The sequence below is a fragment of the Thalia democratica genome, unplaced genomic scaffold, assembly GCF_965202585.1.
Source record: "Thalia democratica unplaced genomic scaffold, ktThaDemo2.hap1.1 HAP1_SCAFFOLD_447, whole genome shotgun sequence".
NCBI classification, from domain to species: Eukaryota; Metazoa; Chordata; class Thaliacea; order Salpida; family Salpidae; genus Thalia; species Thalia democratica.
In genome coordinates, this window is record NW_028139501.1 from 1 (window position 1) to 7,500 (window position 7,500).

General features: G+C 31.8%; 3 non-coding genes across 3 annotated transcripts in view; all 3 read left to right on the forward strand.

The window, feature by feature from the left end:
• The first annotated feature begins 1,171 nt into the window (after window positions 1–1,171).
• On the forward strand, window positions 1,172–1,290 carry LOC145846432 (5S ribosomal RNA). Its single transcript, XR_014370759.1, has one exon. It is a non-coding gene; the product is annotated as a 5S ribosomal RNA (ribosomal RNA).
• Window positions 1,291–5,409: 4,119 nt separating this feature from the next.
• On the forward strand, window positions 5,410–7,217 carry LOC145846453 (small subunit ribosomal RNA). Its single transcript, XR_014370779.1, has one exon. It is a non-coding gene; the product is annotated as a small subunit ribosomal RNA (ribosomal RNA).
• A 182-nt stretch (window positions 7,218–7,399) lies between these two features.
• The window catches only part of LOC145846437 (5.8S ribosomal RNA), a 153-nt gene continuing 52 nt past the window's right edge, over window positions 7,400–7,500 (forward strand). Inside the window, exon 1 of the ribosomal RNA XR_014370764.1 lies at window positions 7,400–7,500. This exon is cut by the window's right edge and continues 52 nt beyond it. This is a non-coding gene — a ribosomal RNA (5.8S ribosomal RNA).

Here is a 7,500-nt window from a genome sequence, read left to right on the forward strand (position 1 = left end):
GGTCAAAGGCATTACTCGACCCAAGTACCCACAACCTAGATTGAACAACATTTATTAGATAGATTTGTTTATTGATAGATAGAGGAATATTGTCAATCCACAACAGATTGTAAGTCAAAGGCATTACTCGACCCAAGTACCCACAACCTAGATTGAACAACATTTGTTAGATAGATTAGTTAGATAGATAAATAGTACAGTATAATCTCAAAGAATTTGAAGCCCGAACATTGAACGATAGTGGTGTTTCGTGACGACTAGCGGGATTCGATCTTACAACCTTCTGCTTATGAGTCAGCTGATAAGACCACTGACCCACCGCGCCACGACAAAGATAAAGAAATATTTTGCTATATAAATAGGTTGATTTTTATAATTTTGTTATACAGTGTCAATTACAGTGAACTTCAAGTAAGATATACATATTTATATACATAGTATATATATTTCCGAGTCTGACTTTGAGTACTTTTTATATATTATTAACAAGATTTTTTAGGAGTAATATCTGTTTAGTTCTTTAATATATCTTTAAAATAATAATATTTTTTAAGGTGTTTAAAACTTTTAGAAGCTGTATGTAATGTCTTTTAGTTTAATAGTTCTTTTAAATTAGTAAAAAAAATAAACATGGTTGAGTTATCAAATTAAACAAAATAGAACGTCAAGTATTTAATTACTAAAATTAATTTAATTAAAAAAAAAATCTCAGGTAATCTAAAATGTCAGGAATTATTTAAAAATAAATATAAATTTAAAACTTATTATATTGAAAAGATTGATGAATAATACTCTTGAATGTATGCAATGTTTGTATTTGTAATGCAATAACATAAATGGATAGATCAATGACAAATTGTAAACATATTGTATTATTTTATTTTACGATTTTATTTTATTTATTTAATAATTCAATAAACTTTACTTCTACTTTTCCTGGTCTTAGGTAATTTATAGATAACAATTATTTAAACAAACACTTTTGTACAGTTACAATACAGTTTTAGTACAGTTTGGGAGTAACTGTTGATTAAAAAAACAAAAAAAAGTTAATTCAGGTTAAAATTTTATAAGGAATAATTTTAAAATATCAAATTGATTGTAAATCAAGTGCAAATAGGTTTTTTAAATAAACCGAAGGGTTTATAAAGGCTTGTAAACGCCTTCAAACGCCTACGACCATACCACACTGAGCACACCCCATCTCGTCCGATCTGGGAAGTTAAGCAGTGTCGGGCGTGGTTAGTACTTAGATGGGTGACCGCTTGGGAATACCACGTGCCGTAGGCCTTTGCTTTTTGAATTCATCTTTTTTGTACTATTTTTCTTTCTGACCTATTTATACTTATTACTCGTTTATTTACATTTCTTTAACGCTTAAAAGAAAAGTAAATTCTAGTTATTAGCAAATAAAAACGTAAGCCAATCAGATAACGTTATTTGCTGTTTAAACCAATTAGAGCGCTAAAAAAGTGGTTTGACCAGTTTGAGATATCGAAAAAATAATGGCACCATCTTGTAGAGTACAATTTTCTGAGTTAAAATTAATACAATTAGTCTTTTATACTAAAACTTTAAAGTCTTTTTGTCCAAAAACAAATAAAAGCGTGGCTACTTGAAAAATCAAACGAAAATAAATTTTGCACTTTTGTATTGTGAGTCATAATAAGTTATTTACTGTTACCAACAGATACTAGCAAAAGCTTTTTAAAGTTTTGTATTAACTTAATGTATTTGTACTTAGTTTAAATTAATAGAGTTTATTTGGTTTACTTTATTATGTGTATTGAATGTGCTAGTATCTAAAAATAAATACAACTAAAACAAAACAAACAAGGAGAGTACTTGAATAGAACCAACACAATTTACAGACCAGTTGTGTACTAAATTTAAAGAAATTCTGAATAGTGAATATGCAATTATTATTATAAGTTCAAAGTTCACTTTAATTTAAATTAATGTATTTTGTAAATTGGTTTTATTTAATACGATAGTAGTGAATTACTTTATTTAATTTACTTTAGTATGTGTTGTATAACTTTATTTAAACCAGAAGCAAAACGGGATTATACTTTCAATAAACTACACAATTTACAGACCAGTTGTGTACTAAATAAAAAGCTATTGTGAATAGTGAATATGCAATTATTATTATAAGTTTATAAGTTCACAGTTTACAAAAGCTTTAGAATTTAGTTATTATTTGTTCATATTTGCATATCTAATTTATGAAAAGTTAGTGTTATGTGTATTGGCTTTTTAATTTCTTTATTTGTAGAACTGTTAGTTTTATATTCTAAAGAAACATTTTTAAATAAATATGTTTAACAAGTAACTTAAAAATGGAAGAAATATATTGTATATATTGTGAACTGTTTATATTTATTCTAGCTATTTGCTTAGTGTATTTATTAATGTGATTATTTTATTTTGTTGTTTGTCTTATAGTTTAATCGTATTGTGTTGAAATATATATAACAAATACAGAGGTTTAAAGTAAGTTTAAATGAAAATAAAATAAGACATATAGTTGAAATATAAGTTTAAAAAAATAGTTTTTTTTTTTTATTTCTTTGTTTGTTTGATTGTTTGTTTATTATATAATCGCGACGTGTCATTTTATTACTTTTAAGCATACTAAATATAATAATAGGTATAGTTATAGGAAAAATTCAATTAGTTTCTAATGTAATAAAAAAGTTTATTTCCACAAATAAATAAATACCTGAAAAATCAAATGAAAAATAAATTTCGCACTCTTGTATTGTGAGTCATAATAGGTTATTTACTGTTACCAACAGATACTAGCGAAGGCTTTTTAAAGTTCTATGTTAATTCAATGTATTTGTACTTAGTTTTATTAAAATGACAGTATTGATGGTTACGTTTATTAAGTATGTTTATTTAACGTTATGTAACTCAAGTAAAACCAGAAGCAAATAAGGAGACTACTTTCAATAAACTACACAATTTACATACCAATTGTATACTAAACTTAAAGCTATTCTATTTTATTCTTGATAGTTATTTTAAAGTTATTAAATTATACAAATGTATTTTGTAAAGTAGTTTTATAAAGTTACTATAGTTTATTTAACTTACTATAGTATGTGTTATATAACTTTAATTAAACCAGAAGCAAAAAGGGAGACTACTTTAAATAAACTACACCATTTATTGTTATATATAACTCTAATAAAACCAGAAGCAAAAAGGGAGACTACTTTAAATGAACTACACAAATTAAAAATATATTATTATTTATAAATCAATCGTGTTGTGTTTCAAAATACATTTTTCAAATAATGTTTTACAAGTATTTATCAGTTATTTAGTTTTCTTTTTATAGTTTAGCCGTATTGTTTTATTTATTTGTTATTATTTTTATTTAATTGTTTGCTTATTATATTTATCGCCATGTGCTTAAAAAATAAAACAACTATAAAGGTTAAAAAAGTAAGTTTAAATAAAAATAAAATGAAACATATAAAATAAGTTTATGATTTTTTTATTATTATTATTATTATTATTTAATTGTTTGCTTGTTATATTTATCGCGATGTGCTTAAAAGAATAGAACAAATACAAAGGTTTAAATTGTAAGTTTTAAATAAAATAAAATGAAACATACAAAATAAGCTTATGATTTTTTATTATTATTATTATTATTATTATTATTTTTATTTCATTGTTTGTTTAATATATCTATCGCGATGTGCTTAAAAAATAAAACAACTATAAAGGTTTAAAAAGTAAGTTTAAATAAAGATAAAATGAAACATATAAAATAAGCTTATGTTTGATTTTTTTATTTTACTTTTATTAAATTGTTTGCTTATTATATTTATCGCGATGTGCTTAAAAGAATAGAACAAATACAAAGGTTTAAATTGTAAGTTTTAAATAAAATAAAATGAAACATACAAAATAAGCTTATGATTTTTTATTATTATTATTATTATTATTATTATTTTTATTTCATTGTTTGTTTAATATATCTATCGCGATGTGCTTAAAAAATAAAACAACTATAAAGGTTTAAAAAGTAAGTTTAAATAAAGATAAAATGAAACATATAAAATAAGCTTATGTTTGATTTTTTTATTTTACTTTTATTAAATTGTTTGCTTATTATATTTATCGCGATGTGCTTAAAAGAATAGAACAAATACAAAGGTTTAAATTGTAAGTTTTAAATAAAATAAAATGAAACATACAAAATAAGCTTATGATTTATTATTATTATTATTATTATTATTATTATTATTATTATTATTATTATTATTTTTATTTCATTGTTTGTTTATTATATCTATCGCGATGTGCTTAAAAAATAAAACAACTATATTAAAAAGTAAGTTTAAATAAAGATAAAATGTAACATATAAAATAAGCTTATGTTTGATTTTTTTATTTTATTTTCATTTAATTGTTTGTTTATTATATTTATCGCAATCTGCTTAAAAAAATAAAACGAGTATTAAGGTTTGAAAAGTAAGTTTAAATAAAAATAAAATAAAACATATAAAATAAGCTTATGTTTTTTTTTTTTTTTTTTATTATTATTATTTTTATTCAATTTTTTGTTTATTATACTTATCGCAATGTGCTTAAAACGATAAAACAAATATAAAGATTTAAAAAGTACGCTTAAATAAAAAATAATACAAATAAAGTTTATTTATAATAAATATATATATTTAAAACATTAAAAAAAGTAGTTTATACATATTTTTATTTATTTATTTCTTTTAAACATATTAAATAAAGTATAAAAAAGTATTAAAACATTTAAACGTAGCATAAATAAGCTTAAAACATTAAAATAATCGAAAAGAAACAAAGAAATTGAAAAAAATCGGAAAAAATCGGCAAAAAAAGTTCAACAGCAACATTTGAGCATCATACACGTATGCATTACTTTACACTAGTGAGAGAGACGTGTTTGTGCGTTCGGTCGACTTGACGAGAAAGCGGGCTTAAAGCATTACTGTTTAGCACCCGAGGCGCGGCTATTGCAGCGGCGGCGAACGTGCTATGTAAACGCATTGGAGCAGCGTATGAAAAACTACAAGCGTCCAGCGGCGGTAGGCTTATAGCTTTGCGAAGTCGTCGAGACGAGTAGCCGACGCAGGCAGGCACGGCTCGAGGCGGGTAACTGCAGCAGACAGATGGCGTGTTGCTGCTGACGAGTTAACCGGCAGAAGGCAAACGGTTGGTCGGGAGAAAGAACAGTCAGTTGTATAGCTGCATGCTGCAGTCGACGCGGGCTGGCGCTTTAAACAGCAAAAGGCCGGCGCCGACTTTCAGTAACGTTCGCAAGGCTTTTAAGCCGAGTGATAGAAAAGGTCTGTATTTATACAGTAAAAACGCTCAGTCGAGCAACGGGTTTAAACGCCCTCGGATAGTTATCTGGTTGATCCTGCCAGTAGTCATATGCTTGTCTCAAAGATTAAGCCATGCAAGTGTAAGTACGAGCTCACGTACAGTGAAACTGCGAATGGCTCATTAAATCAGTTATGGTTCATTTGATTGTACGCTTTTACATGGATAACTGTGGCAATTCTAGAGCTAATACATGCGTAAAGCGCCGAACTGACGTGAGGCGCGCATTTATCAGACCAAAACTAACCGGCTTTCGGGTCGTTACAATGGTGACTCTGGATAAGCTTGCGGATCGCACGGCCTAGTGCTGGCGACATCTCATTAAAGCAACTGCCCTATCAACTATCGTCGGTACGGTATCGGCCTACCGAGGTTGTAACGGGTGACGGAGAATCAGGGTTCGATTCCGGAGAGGGAGCCTGAGAAACGGCTACCACATCCAAGGAAGGCAGCAGGCGCGCAAATTACCCATTCCCGGCTCGGGGAGGTAGTGACGAAAAATAACAATGCAGACCTCGTACGAGGTCCTGCAATTGGAATGAGTACACTTTAAACTTTTTAACGAGTATCCATTGGAGGGCAAGTCTGGTGCCAGCAGCCGCGGTAATTCCAGCTCCAAAAGTGTATATTTAAGTTGTTGCGGTTGAAAAGCTCGTAGTTGGATATAGGGACGGCGAGGTTGGTCGGTCGAAAGGCTAGCACTGGCCTCGTTGTTCTTGTTGGTCGGTGCCTTCGCGGTGCTCTTAACTGAGTGTTGCGGTGGTCCGGCAAGTTTACCTTGAAAAAATTAGAGTGTTCAAAGCAGGCTTTACGCTTGTATAATGTTGCATGGAATAATGGAATAGGACCTCGGTTCTATTTTGTTGGTTTTCGGAGCACGAGGTAATGATTAATAGGAACGGACGGGGGCATCCGTACTGTGCCGTTAGAGGTGAAATTCTTGGATCGGCGCAAGACGAACGACTGCGAAAGCATTTGCCAAGAATGTTTTCTTTAATCAAGAGCGAAAGTCAGAGGTTCGAAGACGATCAGATACCGTCCTAGTTCTGACCTTAAACGATGCCGACTAGCGATCGGGCAGTGTCGAACTTAAGAACTGTCCGGCAGCTTCCGGGAAACCAAAGTCTTTGGGTTCCGGGGGAAGTATGGTTGCAAAGCTGAAACTTAAAGGAATTGACGGAAGGGCACCACCAGGAGTGGAGCCTGCGGCTTAATTTGACTCAACACGGGAAATCTCACCCGGCCCGGACACAGCGAGGATTGACAGATTGAGAGCTCTTTCTTGATTCTGTGGGTGGTGGTGCATGGCCGTTCTTAGTTGGTGGAGCGATTTGTCTGGTTAATTCCGATAACGAACGAGACTCTTACTTGCTAAATAGCTGCTCGACCCATTGGGTCGGAGACAACTTCTTAGAGGGACTAGTGGCGTTTAGCCACACGAGATTGAGCAATAACAGGTCTGTGATGCCCTTAGATGTTCGGGGCCGCACGCGCGCTACACTGACCGGATCATCGTGTGTTCCCTAGGCCGAAAGGTCCGGGTAATCCGTTGAACCCCGGTCGTGCTAGGGATAGGGACTTGCAATTGTTTCCCTTGAACGAGGAATTCCCAGTAAGCGCGAGTCATTAGCTTGCGTTGATTACGTCCCTGCCCTTTGTACACACCGCCCGTCGCTACTACCGATTGAATGGTTTAGTGAGGTCCTCCGATTGAGCCTGGTACGTGCGGCAACGCACTCGCCGGTGTTCGAAAAGACGATCGAACTTGATCATTTAGAGGAAGTAAAAGTCGTAACAAGGTTTCCGTAGGTGAACCTGCGGAAGGATCATTAACGAATCGAAATTTGATTTCAAGCGACGTCTCTTCTTCGAAGGGACCGAGCCCTGTAACTGTTATAGTTCGGTCGCGTTGCTTCCTGACAGCGGGAGTAATAATTCAGCACGCAAGTGCTGGCGCGGCCGCTTCTTTTTGAACACAATTTTTTGGTTGCATTGAGATTGATTAACACGAGAGATCTCTTAGCGGTGGATCACTCGGCTCGAGCGTCGATGAAGGACGGAGCTAGCTCCGAGAAGTAATGTGAATTGCAGGACACATTGAGCATCGATATTCTG